Source organism: Triticum urartu, chromosome 6A (assembly GCF_056163025.1).
Source record: "Triticum urartu cultivar PI428250 chromosome 6A, HENAU_Tu73, whole genome shotgun sequence".
NCBI lineage: Eukaryota > Viridiplantae > Streptophyta > Magnoliopsida > Poales > Poaceae > Triticum > Triticum urartu.
In genome coordinates, this window is record NC_141878.1 from 337,095,798 (window position 1) to 337,116,107 (window position 20,310).

Below are 20,310 nucleotides of genomic sequence, written 5' to 3' on the forward strand. Positions count from 1 at the left end.
TCGAAGTTTGACGTAAGTATGATTTATCATCAGTTAAATGTCTTTCTCCAAGATCTTTCAAATTCACTTTATTGTTGATTCAACTTTTATATTCTTCTTTATTCCGGTGCCTCAATAATTCTTGGTGGTGTTTCTCGTTGTCATTCTCATCTTTTGAAGACCGAAGAAGAGTTTCTCTTTAATCTTGCTCCATTCTCTTCAAGATTCGTGATTCTAGCTTGTTGCCATCCTCTCGTAATTGTCTTGATCGTGAGAATTCTTTTCACCTATCCGGAGCTATTCAAGATTCTTTTCAGTTTGATTATCCGGAGGCCATCATTTCGGGATTATTCATTCTCAGCTTTCAGCTATCATTCTCCAATTTTACCGCTGCTTCGTTCAAGTGATCTTTAATTGGCTCATGATCTCTTCGTTCTCATGTATCTAAATTCTCTCAAGCATCTTCGTTCATTTAATAAATTCTTCCCGGTGTTTCTTTATCTTTACTCCGTTCCTTTCCAATTCTTACGGTGGTTCGTTCAAGATTTCTCTTCCGTATCAATTCATTCGTGGTTTCAATTCTACCGGTGTTTCGTTGAAGACCTTCTCTAGTTTGCGCCATATCTATTTTAATACTTTTCTACGAGAATAAGTAGTGTGCCAAATCCGTTGCTTGGCATCAATTTAATTGATGAAGGATAAGCATAATGTAAATCTTATTCTTGTTTCATCCAAGTGAGTAATTCCTTACTCCGGAGGCTCATCATATTCTTGATTTCATTTGTTCATCTTTCTTTTCTGGAGTTCCAAGCTTTTCCGCATTATCTCGTCGCGAAGCTCCATCTATATCATTGCAAGTCTTCACCTTGTGTTTTCAACTACCCTTTCTTTCCGTTTGATCATTCTTTTGTTTTACCGGAGTTCTTCATGAAGGTTTTACATGATGGTTCATCAAGGATTAATTCCTTCTTGAAGTGTTCATCAAGATTCTTTTCCGAGGAGCTCAAGTTTTCCTCATCTTGCTAACCGGAGTGCAATTCTTTCAACCGTATCATTGGAGCTGGTATTATGTCATTCTTAATAATTTGAGTTCATGTTTCATAACTCACATGTTGTTAACAATGAGGTATTTTAAATCCAATCTCGTCATTGGAGTTATCTTGGGTTATATTTCACCTTAAACCTTCCCTAAGGATGTTGCTATCTATGGTGCTTATAAAGGACCCAAGTTCTTCGTTATCCTCCCGGTGAATTACTTTCTCGTCTCCTTGTTTATTCCAATCTAATTCTTTCCCGTGAGTGTCGGGTTGTCACCTCATAATTTTGAGATGTATTTCATAAGACCATATCAAGATTATTCTTTTCATTGTTGGTTTTCCAACAACTCCGTTCTAGCCTTTGTTGTAAGCGTGCTCTGCCAAGATATTGTTTTCTACTTCGTTCACTCCTTTCCATTCTCTCTTTTCTTCCGGAGGCATTTTGATGTGGCTCTCTTCTATTTTTTCTTTCTGTTCCTGTCAAGATCAAGTTCTTTTCATCTTATCAAGTCTTGCATCTCTTTCCAACCGGAGCGCTATACGAACTTGTTCTTCTTTGTTCCTCCTTTCTATCGGTGTGTTTTCAATTTTGTTCATCTCCGTTGTATTCTTTTCTCGTATTTGCTTAACCTCTTCAAGGTTCGTGGTTTCACTCGTTTGTCAATGAAGCAACTTAGTTTTACCTCTTCTCTTTCTCTTCCGTTTTCCCTCCGGTGCCATTCTAGAACTCGGGACGAGATCCTCTCGTAGTGGTGGAGTGCTGTAACGCCCCAAGACTGGAGCTTCAGTTGCCTTCCAGGGTTTCCGGGTTTCGTCGTGTGTTTTGTTTGGTTCTTTGCATTCATCTTTGGTTCTTGTGCATTGCATCATGTCATCATGCAACCCGTTTTAAAACTCAGCTAAACTAATGGTATGGATCTTTGATCCATTTAAATCAAGGGATTTCACATGGTGATTCTCTTTACAACTTATCCTCTCGATATTTAGAGAGCTATAGTAATTATTCCAATTATGTGGAATTACCTTAACACTTGCAAAAATCCCAATGCCTTTTATTATTTCAACTCTTGGCCTCTAACTTTGCCACTTGTCCTTTCATCATTTTCCGGAGCTCCACCTAATTTCTCAACATTTTTGGGCACTTCGAAAAACCTATCCTAGTTCAAACCTTTTGAATTAAATTCAAAGGAATTTGAATTTAATCTTTCAACTTGACCTTTTTCTATTTTCCCGGACCGTGCACATTTTTTTGAGTCCATGAAAATTATCCCCGTGCCCAAATTCTTCCTCTAACCTTCTCTTCTCTCTTTTCCTTTCTCCTTTTTTTTGTTTTTTTTGTCTCTGTTTTTGTTAAGAGTAGAATCAAGAGAGGGAGAGAAGGGAGCCCAGCAGGCCATTTGGGCCCAGCTGCATCTAACCTAGCCGGCTCCAAGGCCCACTCCCTAACCTAACCCTAGGCCCAGCCTCTCCCCTCGCTACCCTCTCCCGATCTCATCTCTCCCTCGTTTCCCTACGCGCGCCGCCACACGCTCAACGCACGCATCGAGCCAGGGAGGAGCCCGATCCCCATCACCAACGCCCGCAGGCTCCTCTGCTCGATCCCCACTTCTCCCCCTCGCACCTCGCTTGCCTCCCCTTGCGCCGCCCTCTCTCTCTCTCGTTCTCCTCCCTCACGCCGCCAGCGAGCGCCCTCGCTCAGCCCAGCCTCCTTGCTAGCTCCCCATCTCTTCCTCCTGGCCAGCCGTGCCCTCCATGGCGCTGCCTTGCTACTCCCTCCGGCGAGCACCGTGCCGTCTCCCTGCCTTGCCTGCTCTATCGGCGTCACCAACAACAGCGGTCCGTCGCCCAAGCTCCTCTGCCGCCCCGCCCATTCCCGGCCGAATCCCGCCGGCAGGGCCTCGCGTCCCCGCTTCAAACGACCGTCGCTGCGTCACGACTGCAGCTCCACCTGTGAAGCCCGATGCCCCTTGGTGCGTCAGCTTCGACCTCGATCAGATGCGCCCGAGGAGCTCCCCGAGCGAGCTCGCCGGCGGCCCCTGCATTTCCCGTGACCTCTACTGCCTGTCGGCCCCTTCTCCGCCTCGCCGTTGTTTTGCTGCACGAGTCGAGGTGTCGCCTCCTTCAGTTCGTCAGCCGACATCGCGGCCTCAACCTCCATGGACGACCTCCTGTACTTCGAACGGGAGGAGAACCGCTGCGTTGACTGGATCGGTGCCGCTCCAGGCCACTGCACTGTACAACTGCTTTGAGAGAACACGGATACGTCAAGACCCGGGCCGACAAGTACCACAACGTCCGTCGATCGCCAAGTACCCCTTCGGATACGCAAGTCCCTCGAAGGTCCGCCGATGCCTAGTACGACTACAGGACCGGAACGAAGTACCACGATGACCGTTGACATGTACCACTACACCGCACCGAAACGTCAAGACCGTCCCGGATATTGTCAAGTACCACTTCGGTTTCGGAACGCGACGAGTACCACGACTACCCTCGTGGACTTTGGTTCCATCAAGTTCGACTACAACGTGCGACAACTACCGCCGCCGTGATTTTTCGACAAGACGTCGTGTGCCTCTACTTCCACTACCGAACGTCTCGAGAACGTCTACTTCCCCTACACCGCATCTAACTCGAACCGCTCCGATAACACACGCTTCGAAGGTATAACCCCGAGACGATGTCCGTGAACGAATGCTTGCGATGTTTGCAATGCTCGTGTTTGCTCCGTGTAGGAGTTGTTCGGTGCACGTTGCCCCTCTTTTGCCTTGCCACCGACATGTGGGAACCCCGTAATCGGGAGCACCCCACCATCCTTGCATGACACGCTCCCGTCACTTCCTTTTGCACCGTTATCCCCGTGGGCTACCGGAGAACCGATATGTTGTCGTGGCATCATTTTCGGATTTGTCGTCGTGGCACCCTTTTCCTTTCCACCACGATGTCAAATGCTTCATAATAATGCTCTTGTCAAGTTTTAATAAAAATTGCATAAACTTGTTCATGTCATCTGCATCATGATAACAACAATTAAAAATATTTAAATTGTTGTTTGCATTAATTTACTAATGCATATGGGGATTTACTGGATTTGTTGTTTGCTATATCCGGCCCCATTTAAATTGTTTAGATAGAAAATCCCTTTATGTTTCACCTCTTGACATGCTTAACAACATTTAATATTGTTGGGTACATAAACGAGAGAGAACTAAATAATTGATGTGGTGTTTTGTCAATATGCAACTCCTTGCATATTGAGCTCCACTTAATTTGCAGGATTGTTTGTCACTTTGCCATGCCATGCCTCATTAACCCGGACATGCATCATACTCGATTGTGCATCATGCCATGTTGATGTGTTGGTTGTTTACTATGTGTGTGCTTTCTTTTCCGGTGTTTGCTTCTTTGGGTTGGTTCCGTTAACGCCGCGCTTGTGAGGATCCGTTCGTCTACGTCCGTTTATCTTCTTCATGGACTCGTTCTTCTTCCTTGCGGGATTTCAGGTAAGATGATCATACCCTCGAAATCACTACTATCTTTTCTGTGCTAGTTTGCTCGCTCTTTTGCTATGCCATTGCTACGATGCCTACCACTTGCTTGCAAGCCTCCCAAATTGCCATGTCAAACCTCTAACCCACCTTGTCCTAGCAAACCGTTGATTGGCTATGTTACCGCTTTGCTCAGCCCCTCTTATAGCGTTGCTAGTTGTAGGTGAAGATTGGAGGCTGTTCCTTGTTGGAACATCTTTTATTTACTTGTTGGGATATCACAATATATCTTATTTAATTAATGCATCTATATACTTGGTAAAGGGTGGAAGGCTCGGCCTTATGCCTGGTGTTTTGTTCCACTCTTGCCGCCCTAGTTTTCGTCATATCGGTGTTATGTTCCCGGATTTTTGCGTTCCTTACGCGGTTGGGTAATAATGGGAACCCCTTGACAGTTCGCCTTAAGTAAAGCTCTTCCAGCAATGCCCAACATTGGTTTTACCATTTGCCACCTAGCCTTTTCTTTTCCCTTGGGAGTCGCTCTCCTGAGGGTCATCATTATTTACCCCCCCGGGCCAGTGCTCCTCTGAGTGTTGGTCCACCTGTCAGCTGCCGGTGGCCACCAGGGGCAACTCTGGGCTGGCTTACCCGTACCTAGGACAATCTGAGTGTGCCCTGAGAAAGAGATATGTGCAGCTCCTATCGGGATTTGTCGGCACATTCGGGCGGTGTTGCTGGTTTAGTTTTACCCTGTCGAAATGTCTTGTTGTACCGGGATACCGAGTCTGATCGGAATGTCTCGGGTGGAGGTCTATTCCTTCGTTGACCATGAGAGCTTGTGATGGGCTAAGTTGGGACACCCCTGTAGGGATTGGAACTTTCGAAAGCCGTGCCCGCGGTTATGGGCAGATGGGAATTTGTTAACGTCCGGTTGTAGAAAACCTGAAGTTGACCTTAATTAAAATGAATCAACAGCGTGTGTTACCGTGATGGTCTCTTTCCGGCGGAGTCCGGAAAGTGAACACAGTGTTGGAGTTATGCTTGACGTAGGTTGTTTAGGATCACTTCTTGATCATACTTTCTCAATCGTGCTTTGCCTTCTCTTCTCGCTCTCATTTGCGTATGTTAGCCACCATATATGCTAGTCGCTTGCTGCAACTCCACCTCATACCTTTACCTTACCCATACGCTTAAATAGTCTTGATCACGAGGGTGCGAGATTGCTGAGTCCCTGTGGCTCACAGATACTTCCAAAACCAGCTTGCAGGTGTCGATGAGACCGTGCAGATGACGCAACCAAGCTCAGGAGGAGCTCGATGAAGATCTTGTCCTTTGTGTTGTTTCGTTCTAGTTGATCAGTAGTGGAGCCCAGTTGGGGTCGATCAGGGACCTTTGTCGCATTTGGGGTTCTTCTTTTATTTTGGCTCCGTAGTCGGGCCTTGATTGTATTTGGATGATGTAATGCTTTATTCATGTAATTGTGTGAAGTGGCGATTGTAAGCCAACTATGTATCTCTTTCTCTTATGTATTACATGGGATGTGTGAAGATTACCTCACTTGCGACATTGCTTTCAATGCGGTTATGCCTCTAAGTCGTGCTTCGACACGTGGGAGATATAGCCGCATCGAGGGTGTTATATAGTGGTAAATCAGTAAGAGATATCATAGAATGCACCATATCCAATAAAGTACTGCTACGACATTTGTACACACCATTATGTTGTGGTGTTCCAGGTGGCATGAGTTGTGAAACAATTCCACATTGTTTTAAATGAAGGCCAAACTCGTAACTCAAATATTCGCCTCCGCGATTAGATCGTAGAAACTTTATTTTCTTGTTACAATGATTCTCCACTTCACTCTGAAGTTCTTTGAACTTTTCAAATGTTTCAGACTTGTGTTTCATCAAGTAGATACACCCATACCTACTCAAATCATCTGTGAAGGTCAGAAAATAACGATACCCGCCATGTGCCTCAACAGTCATCGGACCGCATACATCGATATGTATTATTTCTAGTAAGTCATTAGCTCGCTCCATTATTCTGGAGAACGGACTTTTAGTCATCTTGCCCATGAGGCATGGTTCGCAAGTATCAAATGATTCATAATCAAGTGATCCCAAAAGTCCATCCGCATGGAGTTTCTTCATGTTCTTTACACCAATATGACCTAAACGGAAGTGCCACAAATATGTTTGTAATGCCCACGATGTGGCTATATCTCCCACGTGTCGAGGCACGAGTTAGAGGCATAACCGCATGGTGGTTTTGTCGCAAGAGGGGTAATCTTCGCACAATCCCATGTACTGAATAAGAAAGGGATAAAGAGTTGGTTTACAATCGCCACTTCACACAAATAAAAAGTTAAACATACATCATCCAGAGTACAAACAAGGTCCGACTATGGAACCAAAATAAAAGAAGACAACCCCGAATGCTAGATCCCCGATCGTCCCAACTGGGCACCACTACTGATCATACGGAAAAGACACATAACAATGACCAAGATCTTCATCGAGCTCTCACTTGAGCTTGGTTGCGCCATCTGCACTGGTGTCATCGACACCTGCAACTATTTGGAAGTATCCGTGAGTCACGAGGACTCAGCAATCTCACATCCGCGAGATCAAGACTATTTAATCTTATGGATAGGATGTGGTAATGAGGTGGAGTTGCAGCAAGCGCTAAGCAAATATGGTGGCTAACATACGCAAATAAGAGTAAGATGAGAAGCTATGCAACGGCCGTGAAGATAGAAGTGATCAAGAAGTGATCCTGGAACTACTTACGTTCAAACATATCCCAAGACCGTGTTCACTTCCCGGACTCCGCCGAAAAGAGACCATCACGGCTACACACGCGGTTGATTCATTTTAATTCAGTTAAGTGTCAACTTCTCTACAAACGGATATTAACAAATTCCCATCTGCCACATAACCGCGGGCACGGCTCTCAAAAGTTTATACCCTGCAGGGGTGTCCCAACTTAGCCCATCACAAGCTCTCACGATCAACGAAGGATATTCCTTCTCCCGGAACGATCCGATCAGACTTGGAATCCCGGTTACAAGACATTTCGACAATGGTAAAACAAGACCAACAAGACCGCCCGAATGTGCCGACAAATCCCGATAGGACCTGCACATATCTTGTTCTCAGGGCACACCGGATGGGCAAGACGTTGGGTTGGCATAGACCCTGGTTGCCCAGGGGGCGCCTGACATCGCCCAGTTTGGACCAACACTTAGAGAAGCACTGGCCTAGGGGGTTAAAATAAAGATGACCCTCGGGAGCACGACTCCCAATGGAAAAGTATAGGTGGTGGTGAGGCAAATGGTAAAACCAAGGTTGGGCCTTGCTGGAGGAGTTTTATTCAAAGCGAACTGTCAAGGGGGCCCCATTACCCCAACCGCATTAGGAACGCAAAATCAAGGAACATAACACCGGTATGACGGAAACTAGGGCGGCAAGAGTGGAACAAAACACCAGGCATAAGGCTGAGCCTTCCACCCTTTACCAAGTATATAGATATATTAATTAAATAAGAGATAATGTGATATCCCAACATATCTATGTTCCAACATGGAACAATCTTCAACTTCACCTGCAACTAACAACGCTATAAGAGGGGCTGAGCAAAAGCGGTAACATAGCCAAACAGCGGTTTGCTAGAAAGGTGGGTTAGAGGCTTGACATGGCAATATGGGAGGCATGATATAAAAAGTTATAGGTAGCGCGACATAGCGATAGAGTGAACAACTAGCAAGCAAAGATGGAAGTGATATCGAGGGTATGGTCATCTTGCCTGAAATCCCGCAAGGAAGAAGAACGAGTCCATGAAGAAGACAAACAGACGTAGTCGAACGGATCCTCACAAACGCGATGTTATCGGAACTAACAACAAGAAGCAACACCGGAAAGGAGCAAACAACATGGTAAACCAACAAGCATAAACATGGCATGATGCACAATCAAGTATGATGCATGTCCGGTTTAATGATTCATGGCATGGAGAAGTGCAACAAACAACACTACAAGTTAAGTGGAGCTCAATATGCAACAAGCTGCATATCGGCGGAACACCACATTCATTTATTTAGTTCTCTCCCGGTTATGTACCCAACAGAATTAAATGTTATTAAACATGGAAAGGGGTGAAGCATATGAAAACTACCTATCTAGGCAAGTTTAAATGAGGCTGGAACTAACAAACAACAATTCCGGAAAATCCTCATGTGCATATTTTGATTTGGTACTGTTCTGCCCTAAACCATATTTTAGAGTTGTTAAACATGCAAAGTAATGGCACCATGTTTATCTATGCATTTTTCTACCCCATTTACATATCAAGATTATTTAAAATGGAGCTACGGTTATTTAGTAATGAAATAAAGCATTTTAGCATGGCATTTAAGCAAATTAATGCAAACAGTAGTTTAAACATTTTAAACATAGATGAAAGTGGGATATTATGAAACTAGACAAAATTCTAAGAATTTAACATATATACTTTGTTTTAAAATGATCCACGGTTTTTGAGTTTTTATATGCATGAAGTCTAAGGGTTTTCTTGTAAAACTGCAAAACACTGGAATAATAACTAAATCGTTTCGCGAAAAAAATGTGACTCAGGCTGAATCAACAGGCTAGCCCAATAGGTGCAGGGGCGCTGGAGGCTCACCATGGGCCTTGGCCCGTTTGTAGACAGGCTTGGCAGGCCGGCAGAACTGGCGAAGAGGAGCTGGGCCTTGGCGCGCGAGGCAGGCCTAGGCGCGGTCAGCGAGTGGGCAACGGGCGCGGCGTGCGCTCGAGCGACTCGAGGTAGAGGTGCTATCCTCCTCTGTTCGGCAGGAAACAGAGCAGCGGCAGTGTGGGACTTGGCGGATGGGCGGCGCAACGGGAAGCAGGGTGGCTGGATCCGGACAAGAGGGCGGCGGGGAGGCGGATCCGCGATGGAAGGCGAGGACCTCCGGTGAGGCAGGGACTTGGCGTGGGTTCGACGGGGTCCAAGCAGAGGCATCTCTGCAGCGCTGCATGCAGGATGCAGAGCAGGCAAGACGGCAGCGAGGTTCAGCCAGGGACGCAGCACAGGCGAGGCTCCAGGCGGCGACGGAGCTGCGGGTCGGCGGCCGAGGATCCATGGCAGTGACGTCCTGGTTCAGAGGGAGAGAGATGTGAGAGTAGGGAGCAGAAGAAAAGAGGTGGAGGGCAGGGGCTCCACGACCTGGTGGCGCTAGTTGCAGAGGAAGGGGAGGTCCAGCGGCGAGCTTGCTGCTGGTGATGTACTAGACTCCGGCGAGGCGGAGAGGCAGCGGATGGACGCGGGGAAGACGGATCCATCCATTTCCTGGCTGGAGCGGGTGCAAAACGGCGGCGAGGCGAAGTTGCTTAGGGGTGGCACACTGGATCGAGGAAGGTACGAGGACGAGGAGACACAGCCTTGTGCATTTCCTCGGGCACGCGGGCGTGGGAGAAGGAGCTCAGGCTCTTGGTAAGATGAGGGAGGAGGAAGGGCCTCGATCCAATCGGGATCGAGCTCTGGCTGGCTGCGCAAAGGAGAGGGGAGATCCAGGAGAGGAGTGGCGGCTGCGGGATGGCTCGGGATGGATTCCGAGGGGAACGAGAGGCTGGCGGCCGAGACGGGATGGATGGGACATATCCCTAGATTTTAGGGTTGTGTCTAGTTATATAGCAGGTTTGCTAGGGTTAGGGGGTTAGGAGGGGTTTTCGGAGGCTCCGATCGCGATCTGACGGATCTGGTCGAGATGGGGGGTTAAGCAGGACTAGGTGGGCTATGAAGAGAAGGTTGGGCTAAGATGAGAGGGAAGGAGTGCAGCCCGGCGACTATTTCTGGAGACCGAAAACGTCCGACGATAGACCGGCTATGCTGCCGCTATAGTTATCCGTTGGGGCGTCAAACGGACTCCGCATGCGATGAAACTTGGCAGTCGGCCTACCGGCAACATAACCATACCGCATGCCAACTTTCAACCCATTCCAAGAACATTTTCTGGCCACTTATAAAATACTATTTCGTACGTGCCGCGGGCGCGTGCGAGTGTGACTGGGCTCAGAACGGACAACAAAAAGAACCGGGAGACCCGGACGGATGAAAGTTTTGAAAGCATGATGATGCAATGCACATGATGACAAGGAAAGATGCAACGCACAAGAAAAGAAATGGCAATGACGGCGAATAGCTGGAAGATACCTGGAGCAACGGTCTGTGGGCGTTACAACACTCCACCACTACAAGAGGATCTCGTCCCGAGATCTAGGATGGCACCGGAGAGAAGCAGAAAAGGAAGAGGAGAGGTAAACTAAGTTGCTTCTTGTACAAACGAGTGCAACCAAAGAACCTTGAGAGGTTGAACAAATTGAAAGAAATAATACAACGAAGATGAACAAAGTTGAAAACACTCCGTTAGAAAAGAGGAACAAGGAACATTACAGGAACCTTGTAGGTTGAAAGACATAAGAAAATGGTTGCAATGGACAAGAAGTACATGCAAGCACTCCGGTTGAAACGAGATATACAAGGACCGATAAAGATCAATTACGACAACACTCCGGTTGGAAATGGAAGGCATATAATATGAACTTGGAAAAATGAAAGCACTTGGATGAGACTCCGGTTAGAAGAGGAATGATAGACACAACACTCTGGTTAAAACAAGATAGAGAAGGAATAGGAATGATATATTTTGGGAAGCACTCCGACCGTAATGGAAGGAATTGAACATGATATTAACGAGATGAGAGTATACTTGATGAAATCAACAACACACTGCCTCCAGAACTATTAAAAGAATGGCACAATGGGTAAGAAGGATTTCAGATAGCACTCTGGTTGAGAAGGGAGGCAAAACTTGACAGAATGGGAAGAACTTGAATGGAGGACACGACACTCCGGTTGAATGGATATGCAAAGGAAAGAACACGATCTTTGAAAAAAAATGGGATGATGGGTCGAAGAGAGCACAATGCAATGCCTCCGGAACAAAGAATAGAGGCTAGATCGTTGGCAAGAAAAGAACGGATATGAAAATGACAACTTCTACCACAATTGAATTTGAAAAGCATCCTTAAAAGAGGGATTGAACGAAGTTGTTGGAAAAACAACAATGAAAAGAATAAGCTTGTTATGGGCTTATGGAAAACATCTCAAAACTTGAGGTGAAATTCTACATATAACGAGAAACAATTGCTTGCTTGAGATCAACGAAGAGATGAAAACTTCTTTCGCCGAGAGGATAGGAGAAAACTTGGATCATTGATAAGCACCAAAATAGCAACATTCCCAATGGAAAGCTTTAGGTGAAATCTATACCAAGATACTTCAAAGAAGTAATTAATGGATTTAATTATCTCATTCCTGACAACTTGTGAATCATGAAACATGATGGAAATAGTCAAGAGTGACATAACACCACCTCAGAAGATAATGTAGGAAGAATTGCACTTCGGTTGCAAATTGAAGAATGCTTAAACTCCTCAAGACAAAACATGTGTTGAGCACCCTGTTTAATTTTGAGTATAGCTTGGCGGATCATAACTTCGAGAGATATTGATGTGGAGCATCCTATGGACATCACCATGTCAAGAGTCCGTTTGGCGAGTGACACGTGCGACATCTACTTCACATACCCAAAGGTGAATCATCTCCTTTACACGTGCTCACTTGACCCCTTCGAGGATGGTATACTACTTGACACTCCACTCGTGTGCATGCATAGGTATTGTCGGAACACTACAGACGACGAGAAGGAGTGCATGCACCAACGTACAACTACACCATCCGCGAGGGAAACCTGGAAGCGATGATGGAAGAATACGGAGCTGCTGATGCTACAGCGGCCGGACATCTGGGCCAAGGGCCAGACATCCGGCACCTGTGCAGCTGCCCAGGATCTGCACCAACAGAAGGCCAAGAGCTTCAGCGGCCGGACATCCGGTGCCTCAGCAACGCCCGGACATCCGGCGACGAACCCCGGAAATCCGGCGACGCCTATCCAGAGAAGAACAAATTCGGTCACCGCTAGGCCGGACATCCGGCCAATGCCCCGGATATCTGGCGTCTCGCGAACAGCCGGACATCCGCCCCCAGCTCGGACATCCGGCGCCTGCCTGCGCGCAGAGTTGGGCCAAAGGCCCATGTATCCCTCTTTCCCACTTACCCCTTCGTGGCTTAGACTATACATACTACTCCCCCTCCTCCTAGTTAGGGTCAGCATTGTGATAGCTCATTTGAGAGATAGAGCTTTGCTCATCCATATCGGATCTACTCCACGAGAGAGACCGCGGCCCCTCTACGGAGAAGATCCACTTTGGATTCAAGACCTCCTTTTGGAGAAGAACATCAAGACCTCCTCACGGAGAAGACCGGCTACCTATGTATCATCCGTTGTTGACTTTGGATCTTGTATCTCTTTGTGTTTCGAGGATCTAGCACATGTGTGATCATACTTGTTGGTTTGAGTGTTCCTCTTTGTTCCCCCTTGTGATTTCCTCTATTGTTTTCCCCTCGTGTTCTTTGTGTTCAGCGCGGGATCCGCTCCTTTCGTGAAAGATCGGCCATCTAGGGTTCCACCCTACATCATCTTGGTATCATGAGCCATGTTGATCATGATTTCGGAGTCTCCCTCGTAGTTTTCTAGCCTAATTTTGTTGTTTCTTCCCCAATTTCGAAAATCTCCACCAAAAATAGCCCCAATTTTTTTGTGATTTGTTGGTTTGACGAAGTTTTGTTGATTTTGATCCATGGATTTGCTTGGTTTCGAGTGGATCTAGCATATCCCCAATTTTCCCCACCTTCCATCCACAAAATCCATCAAATTTTGCCCTTGGAATCATCAATTTTCGCCCCCAATTCAAAAATTTCCGCCCCAAACGAGATCTGGATTCGTTGGGCCGGACATCTGGGCCATCGGGCCGGACATCCGGGTCCCCGGCCGGACATCCGGCTCCTGGAGCACTAAATCTGCTCGGTTCTGGACAGACAGCCCCGGAAATCCGGGCTCCACCCCGGACATCCGGCCCCTGGGATTTCAGCCTTCCCCGTTTCATCGTTTTGTCCATAACTAATTCATCCAGAGTCCATTTTTGACGTTCTTTAGCTTGTTGAAAAGCTCTTGACATCCCCCTTCCCACAAAAATACTACCATCACCATCTGAATCCATCAAATTTTTGGAACTTTGGCATCTTTGCCTAGGGCTTCCACCACAACCTCCGCATAACCACCACCGACTTACGCAACCTAACCAATTTTGTTCCCCATCGCATTAGTGGTTGCTTGAGGAGTGATTTGAGTCTCCTAAAGTGTCTAGGATACTTACGGACGGTTTCTTCTTCATCAACCACCACTGTTGGGGAACGTAGTAATTTCAAAAAAAATCCTACGCACACGCAAGATCATGGTGATGCATAGCAACGGGAGGGCAGAGTGTTGTCCACATACCCTCGTAGACCGAAAGAGGAAGCGTTAGCACAATGCGGTTGATGTAGTCGTACGTCTTCATGATCCGACCGATCCAAGTACCGAACGCACGGCACCTCCGAGTTCAGCACACGTTCAACTCGATGACGTCCCTCGAACTCCGATCCAGCCGAGTGTTGAGGGAGAGTTTCGTCAGCACAACGGCGTGATGACGATGATGATGTTCTACCGACGCAGGGCTTTGCCTAAGCACTGCTACGATATGATCGAGGTGGATTATGGTGGAGGGGGGCACCGCACACGGCTAAGAGATCAAGAGATCAATTGTTGTGTCTTTGGGGTACCCCCTGCCCCTGTATATAAAGGAGTGGAGGAGGGGGAGGGCCGGCCCTCTCTATGGCAGGCCCTAGGGGAGTCCTACTCCCACTGGGAGTAGAATTCCCCCTTTCCTAGTAGAACTAGGAGCCCTTCCAAGTAGTAGGAGTAGGAGGGAAGGAAAGGGAAGGGAAAGAGAGAAGGAAGGAAGGGGGCGCCCCCTTCCCTAGTCCAATTCGGACCAGCCCATGGGGAGGGGTGCGACCACCCTTTGAGGCCTTTCTCTCCTTTCTCGTATGGCCCATTAAGGCCCAATACGAATTCCCGTAACTCCCCGGTACTCCCAAAAATACCCGAATCACTCGGAACCTTTCCGATGTCCGAATATAGTCATCAAATATATCCATCTTTACGTCTCGACCATTTCGAGACTCCTCGGCATGTCTCCGATCTCATCCGGGACTCCGAACTCCATCGGTACATCAAAACACATAAACTCATAATATAACCATCATCAAACTTTAAGCGTGCGGACCCTACGGGTTCGAGAATTATGTAGACATGACCGAGACACGTCTCCGATCAATAACCAATAGCGGAACCTGGATGCTCATATTGGCTCCTACATATTCTATGAAGATCTTTATCGGTCAAACCGGATAACAACATACGTTGTTCCCTTTGTCATCGGTATGTTACTTGCCCGAGATTCGATCGTCGGTATCTCAATACCTAGTTCAATCTCGTCACTGGCAAGTCTCTTTACTCGTTCCGTAATACATCATCCCGCAACTAACTCATTAGTTGCAATGCTTGCAAGGCTTAAGTGATGTGCATTAACGAGAGGGCCCAAAGATACCTCTCCGACAACCGGAGTGACAAATCCTAATCTAGAAATACGCCAACCCAACAAGTACCTTCGGAGACACCTGTAGAGCACCTTTATAATCACCCAGTTACGTTGTGACGTTTGGTAGCACACAAAGTGTTCCTCTGGTAGTCGGGAGTTGCATAATCTCATAGTCATAGGAACATGTATAAGTCATGAATAAAGCAATAGCAACAAACTAAACGATCAAGTGCTATGATAACGGAATGGGTCAAGTCAATCACATCATTCTCTAATGATGTGACCCCTTTAATCAAATGACAACTCATGTCTATGGCTAGGAAACTTAACCATCTTTGATTCAAGGAGCTACTCAAGTAGAGGCATACTAGTGACATACTGTTTGTCTATGTATTCACACATGTATTATGTTTCCGGTTAATACAGTTCTAGCATGAATAATAAACATTTATCATGATATAAGGAAATAAATAATAACTTTATTATTGCCTCTAGGGCATATTTCCTTTAGTCTCCCACTTGCACTAGAGTCAATAATCTATTTCACATCGCCATGTGATTTAACATCAATAGTTCACATCACCATGTGATTAACACCCATAGTTCACATCGTCATGTGAGCAACACCCAAAGGGTTTACTAGAGTCAATAATCTAGTTCAGATCGCTATGTGATTAATACCCAAAGAGTACTAAGGTGTGATCATGTTTTGCTTGTGAGGGAAGTTTAGTCAACGGGTCTGCTACATTCAGATCCGTATGTATTTTGCAAATTTCTATGTCAACAATGCTCTGCACGGAGCTACTCTAGATAATTGCTCCCACTTTAAATATGTATCCAGATTGAGACTTTGAGTCATCTGGATCAGTGTCAAAACTTGCATCGACGTAACCCTTTACGACGAACCTTTTGTCACCTCCATAATCGAGAAACATATCCTTATTCCACTAAGGATAATTTTGACCAATGTCCAGTGATCTACTCCTAGATCACTATTGTACTCCCTTGCCAAACCCAGGGCCGGGTATTGTGACGCCCCGAGACCGATGCGCCAGGTGTCTTCCAGTTTTTCGCCGTCGTTGCCATGTCTTTTGCATGCGTGTTGCATTTCATCATGTCATCATGTGCATTGCATCATCATGTTTTTAAAACATGCATCCGTCCGGGTTTCCCCGTTCTTTCTGTTGTCCATTCCGAGCCCAGACACACTTGCACGCGCCCGCGGCATGTCCGAAATAGTATTTTATAAGTGGCCAGAAAATGTTCTCGGAATGGGATGAGAGTTGGCATGCGGTGTTATTATAGTGTAGATAGACCGCCTGTCAAGTTTCATCGCATTCGGAGTTCGTTTGATGCCCCAACGATTAACTATAGCGACATTATAGTCGGTCAATCGTCGGACGTTTTCGGTCTCCGGAAACAGATGCCGGGCCCTCTCTCTCTCTTCTCCCCCTCGCAGTCTTGCCATAGCCCACCTAGTCCATCCCCCTTCCCCTCTTCGCTTCCGGAGTTGTCCGATGCGATCGCACGGTCCGAAACCCTCTCTGCTCAGTGCATCAACCCCCCCTCGCGCGCGCGTCCGAAAAGTTGTCCCGGACCCGACCCGGACAGTCGTCAGCATTGTATCCGGATCATCCCCAAACGTCTACAAAACATCACCATTTTCCTATTCGGACTCCCTAACTATTTTTTTTGCGACCGTCCGATTGCGATCGTAGGGACGTGATAGCACCTACCCAATTCCTAGCTGCTATTTATAGCGGATGAAACCCTACCTAAACTAGCCAACCCTAATTTCTAGGGATCCTCCCCTGTCCAATCCCCGCCGCGCCACTCTCTTTATTTTCAGCGCCGGACCAATCGAGCCAGCCGTCAGCCTTCCCCCAACCTCGGGATCCCTCCCGATCCACCTCCACCCAACCAGATCGCTGCAGCCATCCACTTGCTCCATCCAATCCATCGATCCCTGCCTCCCCTGTTCGGTCCTCGCTCCATCCGCAGCTCCCCTGCTCCCCTCGCGCTCGGGCACACAGCCAGCCGAGTGCCCACCTCCAGATCGAGCAGGAGGCTCGATCTCGAGCTTCTCGAGCCACCGGCGACTAGGGCCCTCCCGCCGTGCCCCTTTTACTTCTCCTCCTTCCTGTAATCCCTCTCTCCCTGTGGCCTCTCTTTTACCCAATTCCCTCACCTCTCTCTCGTCTTCAGGAACCCCATGACGCCACTGCAGACCCAGCCATGGAGCCATGGATGCCACCCTCTGCAGCTCCGTCGCCAAGACCGTGGGCCACCGCGTCCGGAGATGGCCGGATCTGCCTTGGCCCGATGGCTTGCGCTTTCCTCCGCGTCCTCCCCATCCCGCAATGCCGCGTCCGGCATCCTCGTCTTCGCGCCGCCGCCTTGTTCCGCTCGATTGCTGCCGCCATTCGTTGGTGAGTAGCAGTAGTAGTGCCGCTACCCCCTGCCTCGATCTTTTCCTCTGTTTTTGCTTCTCTCTCCCGTCTCAAATTCTCATCTCTCTCTGCTTCCTTTCCCATGTTCCTCTCTGAATCACTCTCTGTTTTTTCTCTCAGGCAAACAGCAGCCTCCTTCAACCTCGTCGCCTCAAGCCCCTGCTTTGTCTCCTCCTACATGGTTCTGTTCGCCCTCGCGTCGTTCCTGCGGGATCAGACGCGTTCCGGCCGGGAAGAGCCCCGCCGCTCCGACCTCCTGCCTCCTATCGCCATGGCGCCACTGCCTTTCTTCTTCAGCGAGAGGCAACAGCTCTGCATCGAGCGCACGACCACCACGCGCGTGGGTCACTGTTGGGGAACGTAGCATAAATTCAAAATTTTCCTACGTGTCACCAAGATCTATCTATGGAGAAACCAGCAACGAGGGGAGGGAGAGTGCATCTACATACCTTTGTAGATCGCTAAGCGGAAGCGTTCAAGAGAACGGGGTTGATGGAGTCGTACTCGTCGTGATCCAAATCACCGATGATCCTAGTGCCGAACGGACGGCACCTCCGCGTTCAACACACGTATAGCCCGGTGACGTCTCCCATGCCTTGATCCAGCAAGGAGAGAGGGAGAGGTTGAGAAAGACTCCATCCAGCAGCAGCACAACGGCGTGGTGGTGATGGAGGAGCGTGGCAATCCTGCAGGGCTTCGCCAAGCACCGCGAGATATGAGGAGAAAGAGAGGGAGGGCTGCACCAACAGGCAGAGATCAGATCGCGTGTATTGGGCAGCCCCTAGGCCTCATATATATAGGGGAAGGGGAGGAGGGTGCGCCCCCTCTAGGGTTCCCACCCCTAGAGGGGCGGCAGCCCTAGATGGGTCTTGGGGTGGCGGCCAAGAGGGGGAGAGGGAGGGCGCCCCCTAGGGTGGGCCTTAGGGCCCATCTAAGCCTAGGGTTTCCCCTTCTCCTCCTTTGCTGCGCCTTGGGCCTTGTGGGAGGCGCACCAGCCCACTCAGGGGCTGGTCACTCACCACTCTTGGCCCACGCAAGCCTCCGGGACTGGTGGCCCCACTTGGTGGACCCCCGGGACCCTCCCGGTGGTCCCGGTACGTTACCGATAAACCCCGAAACTTTTCCGGTGACCAAAACAGGACTTCCCATATATAAATCTTTACCTCCGGACCATTCCGGAACTCCTCGTGACGTCCGGGATCTCATCCGGGACTCCGAACAACATTCGGTAACCACATACAAACTTCCTTTATAACCCTAGCATCATCGAACCTTAAGTGTGTAGACCCTATGGGTTCGGGAGACATGCAGACATGACCGAGACGTTCTCCGGTCAATAACCAATAGCGGGATCTGGATATCCATGTTGGTTCCCACATGTTCCACGATGATCTCATCGGATGAACCACGATGTCAAGGACTTAATCAATCCCGTATACAATTCCCTTTGTCTAGCGGCATTGTACTTGCCCGAGATTCGATCGCTGGTATCCCGATACCTTGTTCAATCTCGTTACCGGCAAGTCTCTTTACTCGTTCCGTAACACATCATCCCGTGATCAACTCCTTGATCACATTGTGCACATTATGATGATGTCCTACCGAGTGGGCCCAGAGATACCTCTCCGTCACACGGAGTGACAAATCCCAGTCTCGATTCGTGCCAACCCAACAGACACTTTTGGAGATACCCGTAGTGTACATTTATAGCCACCCAGTTACATTGTGATGTTTGGCACACCCAAAGCACTCCTACGGTATCCGGGAGTTGCACAATCTCATGGTCTAAGGAAATGATACTTGACATTAGAAAAGCTTTAGCATACGAACTACACGATCTAGTGCTATGCTTAGGATTGGGTCTTGTCCATCACATCATTCTCCTAATGATGTGATCCCATTATCAACGACATCCAATGTCCATGGTCAGGAAACCGTAACCATCTGTTGATCAACGAGCTAGTCAACTAGAGGCTTACTAGGGACATGATGTTGTCTATGTATCCACACATGTATCTGAGTTTCCTATCAATACAATTCTAGCATGGATAATAAATGATTATCATGAACAAGGAAATATAATAATAATCAATTTATTATTTCCTCTAGGGCATTTTTCCAATAGTCTCCCACTTGCACTAGAGTCAATAATCTAGTTCACATCGATATGTGATTAACACTCAAGGTCACATCCCCATGTGACTAACACCCAAAGAGTTTACTAGAGTCAATAATCTAGTTCACATTTACCATGTGATTAACACTCGATGAGTTCTGGGTTTGATCATGTTATGCTTGTGAGAGAGGTTATAGTCAACGGGTCTGAACCTTTTAGATCTGTGTGTGCTTTACAAATCTCTATGTCATCTCCTAGATGCAGCTACCACGTTCTATTTGGAGCTATTCCAAATGACTGTTCTACTTGGAGCTATTCTAAATTGTTGCTCCATTATACGTATCCTGTATCTCTACTCAGAGCTATCCGGATAGGTGTTAAGCTTGCATCGACGTAACCCTTTACGACGAACTCTTTTACCACCTCCATAATCGAGAAAATTCCTTAGTCCACTAGTTACTAAGGATAACTTTGACCGCTGTCCTGTGATCCATTCTTGGATCACTCTTGTACCCCTTGACTGACTCATGGCAAGGCACACTTCAGGTGCGGTACACAGCATAGCATACTGTAGAGCCTATGTCTTAAGCATAGGGGATGACCTTCGTCCTTTCTCTCTATTCTGCCGTGGTCGAG

General features: G+C 47.7%; 1 long non-coding RNA gene across 1 annotated transcript; it reads right to left on the minus strand.

Moving 5' to 3' along the window:
- Positions 1–6,795: 6,795 nt before the first annotated feature.
- Positions 6,796–10,172, minus strand: LOC147965175 (uncharacterized). Its single transcript, XR_015608172.1, has 2 exons — positions 9,188–10,172; positions 6,796–8,400 (listed from the first exon to the last, which is right to left on the minus strand). It is a non-coding gene; the product is annotated as an uncharacterized LOC147965175 (long non-coding RNA).
- Between the last annotated feature and the right edge of the window lie 10,138 nt (positions 10,173–20,310).